This window comes from Falco cherrug, chromosome 5 (assembly GCF_023634085.1).
Source record: "Falco cherrug isolate bFalChe1 chromosome 5, bFalChe1.pri, whole genome shotgun sequence".
In the NCBI taxonomy this organism is placed as follows: Eukaryota; Metazoa; Chordata; class Aves; order Falconiformes; family Falconidae; genus Falco; species Falco cherrug.
In genome coordinates this window covers 47,409,614-47,422,822 of record NC_073701.1, presented here as the reverse complement: position 1 = coordinate 47,422,822, position 13,209 = coordinate 47,409,614, and the positions used below count along the sequence as shown (strand labels likewise).

The 13,209-nt window shown below is 39.0% G+C and overlaps 1 protein-coding gene across 5 annotated transcripts in view; it reads right to left on the bottom strand.

Annotated features, from left to right (window-relative positions):
- ANO4 (anoctamin 4) overlaps window positions 1-6,397 on the bottom strand; it is a 198,143-nt gene extending 191,746 nt beyond the window's left edge. For 4 of the 5 annotated variants that reach the window (XM_055712554.1, XM_027812375.2, XM_055712553.1 and 1 more), the window contains exon 1: window positions 5,604-6,396. The gene's annotated coding sequence lies outside the window, so the exon portion shown is untranslated. Of the gene's footprint in view, window positions 1-5,603 lie in introns of all 5 variants that reach the window. The other variant, XM_055712557.1, reaches the window with a different exon arrangement.
- Between the last annotated feature and the right edge of the window lie 6,812 nt (window positions 6,398-13,209).

Genomic DNA, 13,209 nt, shown 5'->3' with positions numbered 1-13,209 from the left:
ATTGCAGGGGGCTATAAATAAGAGCAAATGGATGAAGTTAAAAAAGCTGTCATGAAACAGGCATTTATTTCAATCATCTCCCAGCAGTTGTGATGTAAACCCTACAGATAAATTATACAGCAGCCTACTCTTTCTAGCTTCATATCAAGCAGCAGTAGGCTCCTAAAGGAGATTTGGGACACGTATGTTAGACATGTTTCAAACCATGCTCTACAAGGACTAACTTCTGCTATTCTGTCTCTGAGGAGAGCATGAGGAGCCCACCTCCTATGATCACCCATCAACTTCATAGTCCTGGGATCTTAGGGCACACACAGCCAGCATGACATGGCTCTAATCCTGGCTGGTGTCATCTGAATATCAACTGTTTGAAAATGGTTATTTTTATGGTGCCAGGCTGGTGCCCAGATGTGCTGGTGGCTCTAATTTCATGTAGATGACCTGACAGCTCAGATCTGACATGGAACAACCACTACAAAGAGCTAACACCAATACTGAAGTGATTCCAAGGAGTGCATTCAGAACAATTAACTAGGTTTATCTTTTAAAAAATACTGTTCCACAGGTAGTATGGACTTTTGAGGGACCAAGTTATGCACAATTCTTGGACAGCGAGCCTGCCCTTGGACAGTCAGATTGTAAACACCAAGTCTGGAAATCTTTGAACTCATGTTCAAACTTCACTATTTGGTGAGGGCTAGCCTTCTCTCAGGGCTGGATTTGGAGGCTTGCTTGCTGTAGCCTCTCCTGAGGTGGCAAAGGGAAGCTATTTTGAGAGACAGGCCTTACAGCATTTTAAACGTTTAGAAACAGGAGGCTTTCCTGAATATATTCTCTCAGACTTGTTCTCTCCTAGAGTATGACCTATCCATGTGCAGAAAGCCGTGCACCATTAGCTCCCCTATTTGCAGACTTAATTGCAGCTTCAGTGATATTCATCTTGTTCAGAGGTGTTGTTCATTGAGACTGAACATTTGCATTACCTGCTCCAGTACCAAGATCCCTTTCATTGGGATGCTGAGGAACTAGCCCATAACTTGTAACCACATTATTATTTTGCTTTATACTGCAAACAGAACAATGTCAGTTTCTTGATTCTAGTAATCTCAGATTACCAGAACAGGACCACTTAAAGTTGGTTGAGTCAGTTTAGGATAGAGTTTTGCCCTCTCCACAACTTCCACCAAAAAAGGCTACAAATGTTTCCACAACTACTTGAAAGTAAACACTTGACCTTCAAAATTTTTCGTTAAATTTCATGTTCTGGTGTTAAAGAAGCCTATGAGACAGAGTGGTCCCTTGAGAATGCTTCAGCCCTTTGATATTTCCCAAAACAAGCAGGTCTAATGCTGCTCCATTATTACCACATTGAATCTGGAACAACGTAATTGTGGTGTAGGCTATGCAAGAGAAAGTTCTTTTAACATACACATGACCTCTCACCTTACTGTCCAGTATTGCCTGTGCAGAATTACACCTGAGCAAATCTGCACAACACAAACGGAAAGGCCACAGTTTCCATGAATGATGAGATAGGTATACACAAGTGCTATGCAGTTGTACAAATGCCGAAAATATGACACACACATCTACACACACACACAGATGATAGGTGTAGAGTGCAAGCACTTACTGAGAGTTCAGCTTTTGCACAGAAGACACGAGACACATTTAACAATGCCTGAAAGCTAATCCTTCCCTATAGATACAGAGAAAGCATGTATCACATGAACACTCTGCCCAATACTTCCTCAAAACACAAAACTTCTGACAGGTTATGTAGCACAGCATTCATGCACAGGACTTCAAGACATCCATTACCTGCAAAAGTAGCAACTGGACTGAAGACAACTCACCTGTTAAGGTCTCCAGACATATAGAGACAGATTTTTAATACTTGCAGTATTATATAGCTATAAAGTTCTTGAAATCATCCTGGACAAAATCTGCAGACTAAACAAGAGAAATGTCCAGGAAAACTGTAAAAGTTATCTCAATGAATGACAAAGAAACCTAGAAACTGCAGTCAACTTTTGATTATCCATGCATGCTCATGATTGGGTCAGTATGTATGAAGAAACAGCCAGGTAAAACCACTATTATTATAACATACAATCTACACGTAGAATATGTATACTGTAAATTACAATTACATATGCTTTGTAAAAATATGATGTAGTACCTTACCTTTGAAAACATTCATAAACAGTTTTCAAAAGTAGCTTAAAAAAAAAAAAAAAAAAATCACTTAGCAGAACACTGCCTGGTACTGATGGCTTCAGCTCTGCATCATACATATCCCAGTATCACTTTCCAGTCTGGGACAGAGAGAGAAGTTGGGGTACCACTAATCTACCACCTGGATTCTTCAACCAGTGATAATCAATACCTGCCTTCACAGGTTTTGTCAGAAAGAATATGAGCAGATAGAAAGCATAAAACTACTGAAGCAGTATGGAAAAATTAGTAAAAATATTCCCAATAATATTCACAACATAAATGTATATGGTTGAATATTTGTGGAGTGTAAAGCTTTAAAGAATTTGCTTCTATGGACAAGTAGAGTGAAGAATACATACTGAACATACACAGGGGAAAAAAACAACAATGCAGTGACTTCATCACATCATTGGGTGATTTTGGCTGGCTAAGGAACAGAGCTGCTTGCTTTTTTTTTTTTTTTTTTTTTTTTCCCTGCAGTTGTTTTCTATGCAGTCTTCAGCCACCCTGCAAAGGAATTAACATGACACCATGCTGTGGAACAAGGAAGTACTATGCATGCATTCCCCTATCAGAGCATTCATAGGATTCTCAGAAAATGAGAAGCACATCTATCTACTTTAATTTCATGTTATCTGGGGAATTTCACTCCTCTCTCTACTTCTCAAGGCTTTTATAGAGGACTGCATTTTTTTTTTTTTTTTTAAGCCCTCAGCCTGCAACAGGATGTGCTGACAAGGATTTTGGGTACATAGACTTCTCAGCTGCAGTACGTAGAGGTCAGTTTTCAAATGTAAACATCCCACTGCAAGCTTGCATGGGTTAAAATGGAGAAAACACTTCAGGATTATTGTTTTTTCCTCCCTTCCTTTTGCCTCAAGGATATTTAGAAAGCACATTACATTATGCACTCTGGCTTTTAAACTTTTATTGAATAAGATGGATATGATTATGCACTTAGACTATCTTGCAAAAGCTAATTTTTAACCTGGCTGAGAAATGAGTCATTTTTTGAATAAAAACAGTCCTTTCAAGTAAATGCAAGGTAAGAATGTAGATTATTTTAAGGCACAGGAATATCTGACTTTATAATAGTTTTCAAAATAAAAACATGCTGTACCATACTTAACTGTATCATCTTCAGATTTATTTAGATTGTGCATGCATTTTGCAAATCCTCTTGGTTTTTAAGTTTATGGGCATTATATATGGAACAAAATGGTACAGTAAACAGCTCCACATGCAGATGCACACACACAATTAATGGTTACATTTAATCAAGAAAAACCTAAGCCTGGTCTCCCCAAGGCAACGTCACAATCTGCAGGCGCTGAGGACCACCTCCCCATCTGTGTTACCAAGACCCCTGCCAGTCTACTTTCACAGCAAAAAGTTTCTTTGCTGCTGTAGTTGTCTCAACGCTTCCTGAAACTGGAGGAGAACAAACTCTGGCACCTTTGTTACCGATTTAAAAAAAGTAGCACCTAGACTATACATAGTGCCAAAGCCTTTCGGTAATAGACAGTGGGAGGACTGCTCTAGAGGTAAATGTTTTTAAACAGTTCTTTGAGCTGCACAGGTGCCAGGATAGATCTGCACCCTACCGGAGAGCAGGAGGGAGGCAGCTTTGCAACGTGTCCTCACCCACAGCAGTGACAAGGGAAACGGATCTCGGCATCAGCTGTACTGGCAGGTGCAACATGGTACCAAAATGTATGGTCTGATGGGAAAGATGACTTGGACCACTGACATCTGGGCTACGTGCTGGCCGCTACCACTTTTTTCTGCGAAGGCAATGCAGTAGGTACCTCACTGCACCATGAAGTCCTCTACCTGCAGATCTGTGTAAGCCACCTCCTCCTCCTCCTCCGCCCAGTACCCCTTGCAATTGCCTAACCCGGCCTTCCTCCCACAACACATATGCACGCTATCAATACAACCAGGCATTACACCCAAGTACAGAAAAGAAGTGGAGGGTATTTTAAATAACAGCGGTGGTTTAGTTTTTGCTCATTTGGGAGGGGGAAGGACGTATACAAACTCAGTTGAACTAAACAGCTCAAGTGAAGTAAAACCCTCTGAATTACAGGATAAATCAGGAACAAACTTATTTTATTAAGCCACAACATAAGACACATTAAACAAAGAAAACAGTTTCCAGACAGCATATCTCTTGCTTAAACCCAGAAAAGGCAATGCAGAGACAAAACAGAAGCTTTATTCTTATGCTACCTCAGTAAAACAACAGTATAAGAACACATCACCTTTTTGCCTTGCTTTGAAGGCAGAGCAGTCTGTGACGAGTTTGAGCCAATATTCTATCTATGCCTTCAGTGGACCTTTGAAGATTTAGTGGTCTTTATTGTGCCAGCAGTGTGTAAGGGCTATGCATAGTCAATCTACATAATGGATTCACAACATGAAACACATTTAAGTTAAAAGAAATACTTTTGTAGTTCTCTCATACCAAAAGCAAAGGAATATATCTATCTATAATCATATTTGCATTTGCTTTAAATTTCATGCAACAAACTAGAGGGGGAAAAAAAAAGGGATGTCTAAGGGCAGAGTTTACTGTGGACTAAATAATGACCTTCCCTATTTACAAAATCAGAGCTGTTAAATTAGCTTAGAGCATGAATGAAGCAAGCACACATTTTCAAACATTTAAATGCACTACTTCTCTATTGCAGAGTTGTAAAAGCACTTCAAAAGGCTAAGATTTGCAACAGTATAGACCAGCGAGGGATGAGTGTTATTAGGCTGCCTATTCTGTAACTTCTTGTCCCAGTCAGTCTGCACTTGTAAGATGCAAAAGGTCCAATTTTGAAACACCTGATGACATAGGCTTATATTGAAAATGCTGAAAGAGCCCATCCTTCCTATGCCAATGACAGTAAGTATCAGCTCAAACTACATGTATGCCCCACACTTGAACACTGAGGAGCTTCAGAGTTTTCTGGATGGCTAGTCAAGCTGGGGCTTTCTGTGCCCTTTCAGCACAGTGGTACAGACATGAGTCACCTTTACCAAATCCGTAATTCCAGTTCCCCAGAACCTTATCCCGTTGCTGCCACAGGCAATCGCAAGCAATGCTCAAGCCTCCCGTTTCAAGGACAAAGAGGCAGTACTCAGATTGCAATCACTTCAGAGCTCCGGGTCAGAAAGGGGAAAGAGCAAAATAAAGAGAAAACTTGTATTTTAGCTAGCCAACATCTGCTATGAAGATGCTAAAAATGATGACTAGATATTGAGTGAAGGTCACGAGGCTTATCTAAGAATATAGGGGGAGAAAAAACAGATGGGGGAAGGGGGAGGGGGGGGGAAGAGCACGAGCACTGCAGCAAAGAAGCTATGCTCAGCCAATACATGCTGGCACTTACCATAAAAATAGAAAGATCCAAAGAGAATCAGATTAAGGATCCTTTTTATCTCTCTTCAATAGAAAGATTTCCACATGAAGCTCTGAACACAGCTGTCCAGGGAAAAGCAAGGTAATATGATGATACATAGAGAACACTAACACAAATAGTAAGTCCTTTCACAGCCTTCCAAAACCTGCAAGCAGTTTGTGCTAAAAAACCAAAGGTAAGAAGTCTGAAGACGACTCCTACATAACACTGCAGCTAAAAGAGACTGCTGTATTTCCAGTCACTCAGACTGCACTGTTTTCATCTTCATCTTCTCACCATTACTTACATTCTAGAGGTGGGCTTGGGGGTGGGGAAAAGAGATTTCTCCTCCAAGTGGAAAGGAGCGTAGAAACGGCATCAGCATTTTTAATCAGTCGCTGCGAGTACCCAATCAGAGGAACCGAGTGGTGCCAGCGTGACAGCTGTCCAACGCAGGGCAGCCTGGCGTGCCAGCCGCCAGCGCGTTCCTGCTTTGCACAAGACCACCGACGGGCTAATCCGCTTCACTACCCCAGCAAGGTTTTCTGTGCCCACACACACACAAACTGCCTTCGTGCACTGCGTCTTGTCCTCCGAGGAGCAGCACTTTGAAAGCTACAAGCTTTTCTAGGTTGCTGTTCTGACAGGCTGTTTTCTACATCTGTGCAACAGTACAATAGCAAGAGTTTGGAATATCAGCATCATTTAACTTGCAATATATCATCTGGTAGCTTCCCTATATAAAACATACATTAACCATTGCTTCCTCTTCAAAGTTGTTGGTTTTTTTGTTTGGCGTTTTGGGGGTTTTTTTTGGGTTGGGTTTTTGTTGGGTTTGTTGGGGTTTTTTTTTGTTTGTTTGTTTTTATTTTTTTGAGGAAAAGGAAGTCAATAAGAGATTTTTCAGCCCTGCTGCTGTGAACTGCCTTGTTAGAGCTGGCACTGGTTTTGACATGACATCATAGATCCCTGACAGCACCAGATCCACAGAAAATAGACATCTAAGGTCCTTCTCCCCCTATCCGCCAAGATGACAACTAGATTACATGTTTGTGTTGCTGTCTTTTGTGGTGTTATCTATCCTACTACTAGACATCAAAACAAAAAGGGGGGGGGAAGGAAAAAAAAAAAAGACAGACCTCAACTTAATTTACAGTAAGGATATCTGGGATCTGGAGGGAAACCCTTCTATGGTCGGTCTTTAACCCATTGAACCAATCTGCACAGGGAAGTTATGCAGTCAACATTAAAGCTGTCAAACAATGGCAGCTTTAATCCAGATGATGCTCCTTATTCTAAAATACAAATGCCTACATTTGACTATGAGGGAGAAATTCTTCTGACCCTACTGCACAATGCAGCCCACAGGGGAGCAAACCTAAATACTGCATACAAATTTGTATTTACTTAAAGCAGACACTCCTCCGGTAGAAAAAGTTAGACACTTACCTTTTCAAAAAATGTTTAAAACAGTCAGCCCTGGTTTTCTGCCACATCACAACATTAAAATGAGTATCATCCACCCGACACCCATATTTCAGAAGATGAAAAGGCTATATGAGAGGGGAATGCAGGGAAAACAGACTTAAAGTATTCCCAGCAGTGGTACTCATATTTGGTCAGTATTAAGGTACTTGTAGAACATACCAGGTAACAACATAAGCCCATCGGCAGGGGGGGATGTGTGTGTAACAAACAAAAATCAGAGGTTCTACTGCCTGAAGTGCAAGCTAACAATCTAAACTGCAATTTCATACAACTAATCTGTTCTGAAATGTCTGAAAGCATGAATATAGCGCAAGAGCACACAAATTCCACTAGCAGGCAGCAGTGATTTTCACATACCACCAGGATGACACACCATGCTGATCACAACCAAAATTACCTTTTTCTTTTTTAAAAAGGTTAGTTTCTCCCCTCAGATGACAGGACATTGGAAGGTCCATTACTGTCTTCCATTTTAGTTTGGTTTTAATAGGCTTGTTTCATGCTATCAACAGAACATGCATAAAATTTATTCCTCCCTTTTCATAAACACCATTAGTACAAAAAACGCAAGATAACTGGTATGAGAGATAGAAGGCACAGGTGAAGGACAGATCAAAAGAATAAATAAGAAAGGAAGGCAATTGCTATATACAAGTAATGCATGTGGGATATATACAGATAACAGCACATATACATATGGATAACCAAAATTAAAGACATAGCCAAGATAGGAGTAAGAACAAGAAAAGGAGGAAGCAGAAGAAGAAAATGCATTTAAAGTCTGCAGTAACCTTTCAAAACATACAGCAATGCTAGCAGGAAGATTACTATTTGACATACCACATGCCTGGTGAAGTAGGCAGCTTCTGTTTCAGGACTCTGAGAATGGGAGACCTTCAAAAAGTGTCTCAAGATACTTGTTACGGAAGAAGGAATACCCACATGCACCCCTACGTTCATGCTTTAATATTCATTCCACAGCCAAAAAATAATAGCTTTTCTTCCCCATGTCATATAGTCAAGGTCCTGAACTGGGCAATAAACAGAGGAGAAATCAGAGACAAATCCCTTGTAAGCAAAGCACCCAATTCCCTTTGTTTCCTATAAGGATGCATGAAAAAAACAGACATTATTGTAGTAGCTCTCTGGAGGTAAGAAAGCTAGGTCATAGGCAGATTTTAGTGGACAATGCTATGAATAATTTGCAATGAGCCTTAAAGAAAGAAAGCTGCACCTGAACTTCATAATAAGGAAAAGACCAGGGCGGGGTCTGTCCTCCACTTTTCCCATGAAAACATGGGATGTGTGAGAAGAGGCTGTGCCCACAGAAGTAGGAAGAGCTGCTGTGATTCCACCCGCATGCTTTCTGCTGACAGCTATAATGAACCAAAGATATGAACAAATGCTAATAGAGTAATTAATTCAAGCTTTCAGCTAAGAGCAGAGGATTTAACACTCAAGTAATTTAGGTTTAAGCTCCTTTTGAGGCCACCTTTGAGAACTTGGAAGAAATCTCTGACAGATGTTCAGAGTGGATTTAGTGCAGAGTCTATGATTCTGGTGAATAAAAAAAAAAAATCCCTATTTCTTTGTGGTGCTTTGATTATAGCTGAGGGAATGGTAGTAAATTCCTTTGGAAACCTAATTTTTCCTCTTCTTTATTAGCACATGGTCCTTTCAATATGCCTCAAGCTGTGATTGGTGAGATCATGACCGTGTGCTAGGGACACTGGCAACCTGCTTAAGCATTATCTTTCAAACCATTTCAGAGATTAGGAGTAACGGGGGGCGGGGCGGACGGGGGACGATGACGACACGACCACATATGTCCCCAGAAAGAAGGTAATTTTCTCTTCCATTTCAGTAAAACAACTGCTGCCTGAAAAAAATTACTGAAACCAGCTGTTGTTCTACATCTAGTTAAAGAAAAGAAAAAGCTCATGTACTTTTCTTGTGAAAGAGAGCCAAGAGCATGATGCCAGGTGGGGCTTGTTTTATCCTACCTATCTACCTGTTTGTCCAGCAAGCAAAACAAACTCAGGACTAGGTGGTCCAGAGCTGTTCTCTCTGTTCCTCCCCAATAGTTTATGGAACAACAGTCCAAATCCTGAGCTGTATGGTGAAGTTGATACCCAGAATTTAATAGAGCTCCTCTCTCACCACTGGAGCCTCAAATAAACTGCCAACTGCTCAGAAGGAAGGTACAGGATAACGGAGTCTACCACAATGCAGGTCCCAGCTCAACAGCACACACCAACATGTGAACTGGACACGTTGCAGACAGGAGAGGGATAAAGGAATTAAACATAGATTTCATGCAGAGGTGTTTAAAATTTCAGTGGGTAATTTAGGTGCAAGTGTTTCATTTCTCCATGCTGTCAGGATCACTCCTGCATACAGAAGATTCCCACGATCTGAACTAAATGAAGCAGACAAGAATGAAACAGTAAAACCAAGAAGGTAAGAAATGCATGACATTCCTTCCCTGTTTGGTCAGGGTGCTTGTGAGCCTCCCTAAGGCATTCAAGCGCAGCTCTGGTGCGTGATATTGTGGAGCTTGAAGAAAGCAACAAAAAGGAGGAAAGTTTCTGCTAACTTGATCTTGGCTGAAGGTGATTGAGGAAAATTACCACAGTTTGAACATACTTCAACTTTCTGATTTTAATGTTTTTATAATCCATTAGATTGAAGTGCTTTCAGTTGTTAGATTTTTAATCTCTATATTGATCTACTCAGCATTGACAAAAATGTCTCCTTAGTAGTCGTCTTGGTAGGCTTAGGTGTTTTCCTGTCTATTAGTCTGTCACATGATTCTTTTATAATTTTTCAGGACTTTTTTTGTTTGTTAAGTAGGAATTTAGCCAATTCTTTTAAAACACATTAAAAGAAAATACCTTTCTTCTGATTCTACAATAATTTAATTTGTGATTTCTAGTTAGAAGCTGTTGAGTAAAGTACTGAAGTATTTCAGGTTATAATATTTTCCCTCTAAAGACAGAACTATTTACTGAATATTTCTGCTTTTAACATTATTATGAAAAATTCTACTATTTCTACAACAGAACTATAACAGACCAACATATTTTATGTAAAAATTCAATTTCTAACATACTGTAAAGTTTTCCCTGTTTTTCATAGGCCCCTTACCTATCTTCTTCTGTATTAAATGTACATTAAAATTCATGAATGTCGATACAGCAACATTTTTTCTATTAGATCATTTTTATCTTACAGTTGTGAAATAAATATATTTTTCTTAGTAAGACTTCACTCTTAAAAATGTCATTTACTTGGGAAAAGTAAGACACTATTAAACTACTTTCAGATAAATAAACAATTCATAATTATAAAAAAATTGATGTCATTTTTCAAATCACTTAATGAAACAAGAATTAATCAGTTGAAGAAGAAACTTTATCAGTCTTTGTTTTCTAGAAAAGTGGGAGTTTCACCACCCTTTGTTCATGCTGCTGGTACATCACTTGAAATCGGATAAAGAAGGTTCTGAACACCACGTACAGATGGAAAGGAAACTAAAAGCATGATGGACTTTGAGAAAAAGATATTGGTTAAGCAAAATCAAAATGATCACTAATGATTTCTATCTTACATTGTAATTTTTTTAAAAGTCATCCATACAGCCATTTCTCAAGTACTAAAAATACCCAGATAGAAGAAAAGAGAATACATTATCATATAGAAAGTCTTTCATTTCTGCAACATAAATTTAAACCTAATGCAGGTGGGAAGCAATACAAGTAACTGACAAGACTATGTGGATAGAAACAGCTACTGCTGACTGGCATTTCTAATTCTAATTAGCTTCTAGAATTTATTCTGTTAGAATAATAAGATACAAGCTTTTCAATGATGAAGCGAAAATCCCTGGAAGAAAAGCAGTCAAAAAAACAACAAAACAAAACACCTCAAAAACCTCCAAACCTGTGTTTCTTGGCCATCATTTTCCAGAAAAATGTGTAATGACCACGTCTGCATTCTAGAGAACTGGTCTAAAAGGAATTTAGCTAGGGAATAATAAAAAGCTGCCCACAGGGATTTTTCTCACTTACGTAGAATTTTCCTAGCTGTTTTATATAAAAGAACTTATAGCAGATAGCTTCAACGTGAGAAAGGGGTATAGGCTTGTGCACCCACATTTGTAAAACAACGAACCAAACAAAAAAAACCGCACACCAAAACAGCCACAAATTCTAACAGTTAAGGCATAAACATACAGTATTTTTCATTTTACACCAATGTGAGAACATTGCCCTCACCTCCTTCCTAAAAGGGACAGCAAAATCAAAGCAGTATAGAGATAGCCGAGGGACACAACTCACACCATTACCAGTTCCACCATCTACAGTTTCGTATTTGGTCTCTTAACTCAGGACCTCAGAATAAGCCTTTCTAGAAACCAAGTAAGAAAATTACATACAGGTAATATTTCTTTAAGTATAAAGGACAGGTTCTATTAACGCATCTTCAATGCAACTCTAACAAAAAACAATTGCAGCCTTAAGTGAAAGCCTAAAGGTATAAGCAGAGAACATACAAAGACCACCAAATTGAAGTCTCAATCTAATGTTGCTTTTTAAAGTGGGAAACCATACTAAATATTTAATGATTAATTATTTTAAAACCTTTTAAACTTAGTTATGCTACTGCTGCATAACTCCATAGTAATGATATTTTGTGCAATAACTGTAAAACATTACCACGGACCTTACCAAAACAGAAATACCAAAACACATGAAACAGTTAAAACACTCTTAACAGATCATAATTTCATAGTACAGAATATTCCATTTCTTTGTAGCTGTTTCCTTAACTAATAAAATTAAACTTCTAACAATAAAACAAGTCTTTTGATAGCCCATAAAAATTACCTCTCTTCTGAAAAAAAATATTGATACTTTTATCTAAACTAAACCTAGAACATATGAACAGGAGATAATATGCTCAAAATAAAAAAAATAATTAAGGCTTTTCCTTAAAAACCACAGTAAGTCATTTTGCCACACATCTTTGTACTTTGTTGTCAATGCAAACAGAAAAGTTTGCTGTTCATTTGAAACAAAGACAAAAAGGACAAACCTTTCCAGGATGGTTCATTGGAGAGAGAGGAGTTAGACAATACAGAGGACATAATCTCATGATCAAAGCCTAACCCATGGGTTAGTTCCTAGTATGGATAACCACAGCATTAAGATGACAGTCTGTCCAATAAGGGATTAAACTGAGATCCACTTACCTTTTACTGCCAAAACTTAGATGTGCTTTCCCACCACCCCAACAGAAAAATAAAGGAACATTTTTAAAGCCTGTGACAACATTTTCTGTCAACAGGCTAGGAATTCAGGGTGGGTTCTACGGAAGTTTTTAAGCACAGAATTACCAGTAGTAGAAGATGGCAAGATCCAGAAGTTGGTGAATATTCATAGATAACAGTGTACTTCACTGAGCAAGCACAACAAACTTTTACTAAAGCATGTAAAAGAAAACTATATATTTATACTCATGTATATATATAGGCTTCACATATTGATCCCCAGATAATTCCTAAATTTTTGATTGTGGACCAAAGAGGGAGTGGTAGGAATTTTTTACCTGCAAGGAGATAGGCATGTTATATCAGGTCACACAGCAGGGAGAGGCTGCAGTACTGAGCTTCTGAGAGGAATAAGGAGAAAGATGCCACCTAGAAAGCGTAAGGCTGGATGCCAGGAACAGACAGGCCCCTGGATACTCATGAGGGCTTTCCAGACCACTGTTAAAGCAGGTGGCTTAAAGCTGTGCCAGACCATTAGTCAAATCAGGGGGGATCATACACTAATCATTCATCTTCATGAAAGCAGAAAAATGACCTACAGTTAATGCTGAAGCAGAGAGGAAGGACCCAGCATGGGCAGATATATCAGAATGGGCCTAGCAAAACAACACCTGTTAAATTGTGCTGTCTCCAGCGCACTGCCAGTTCTGTGATATAGTTTCAGTGCTACATCCAACCTTAATTCTAGTGCAATTTGCTAAGTAGATGGTGAGAGCTGTTGCAAACAAAATATTATGAACATAGCACAGGGATGCGGGAGAAAGCATTAGATGCTAC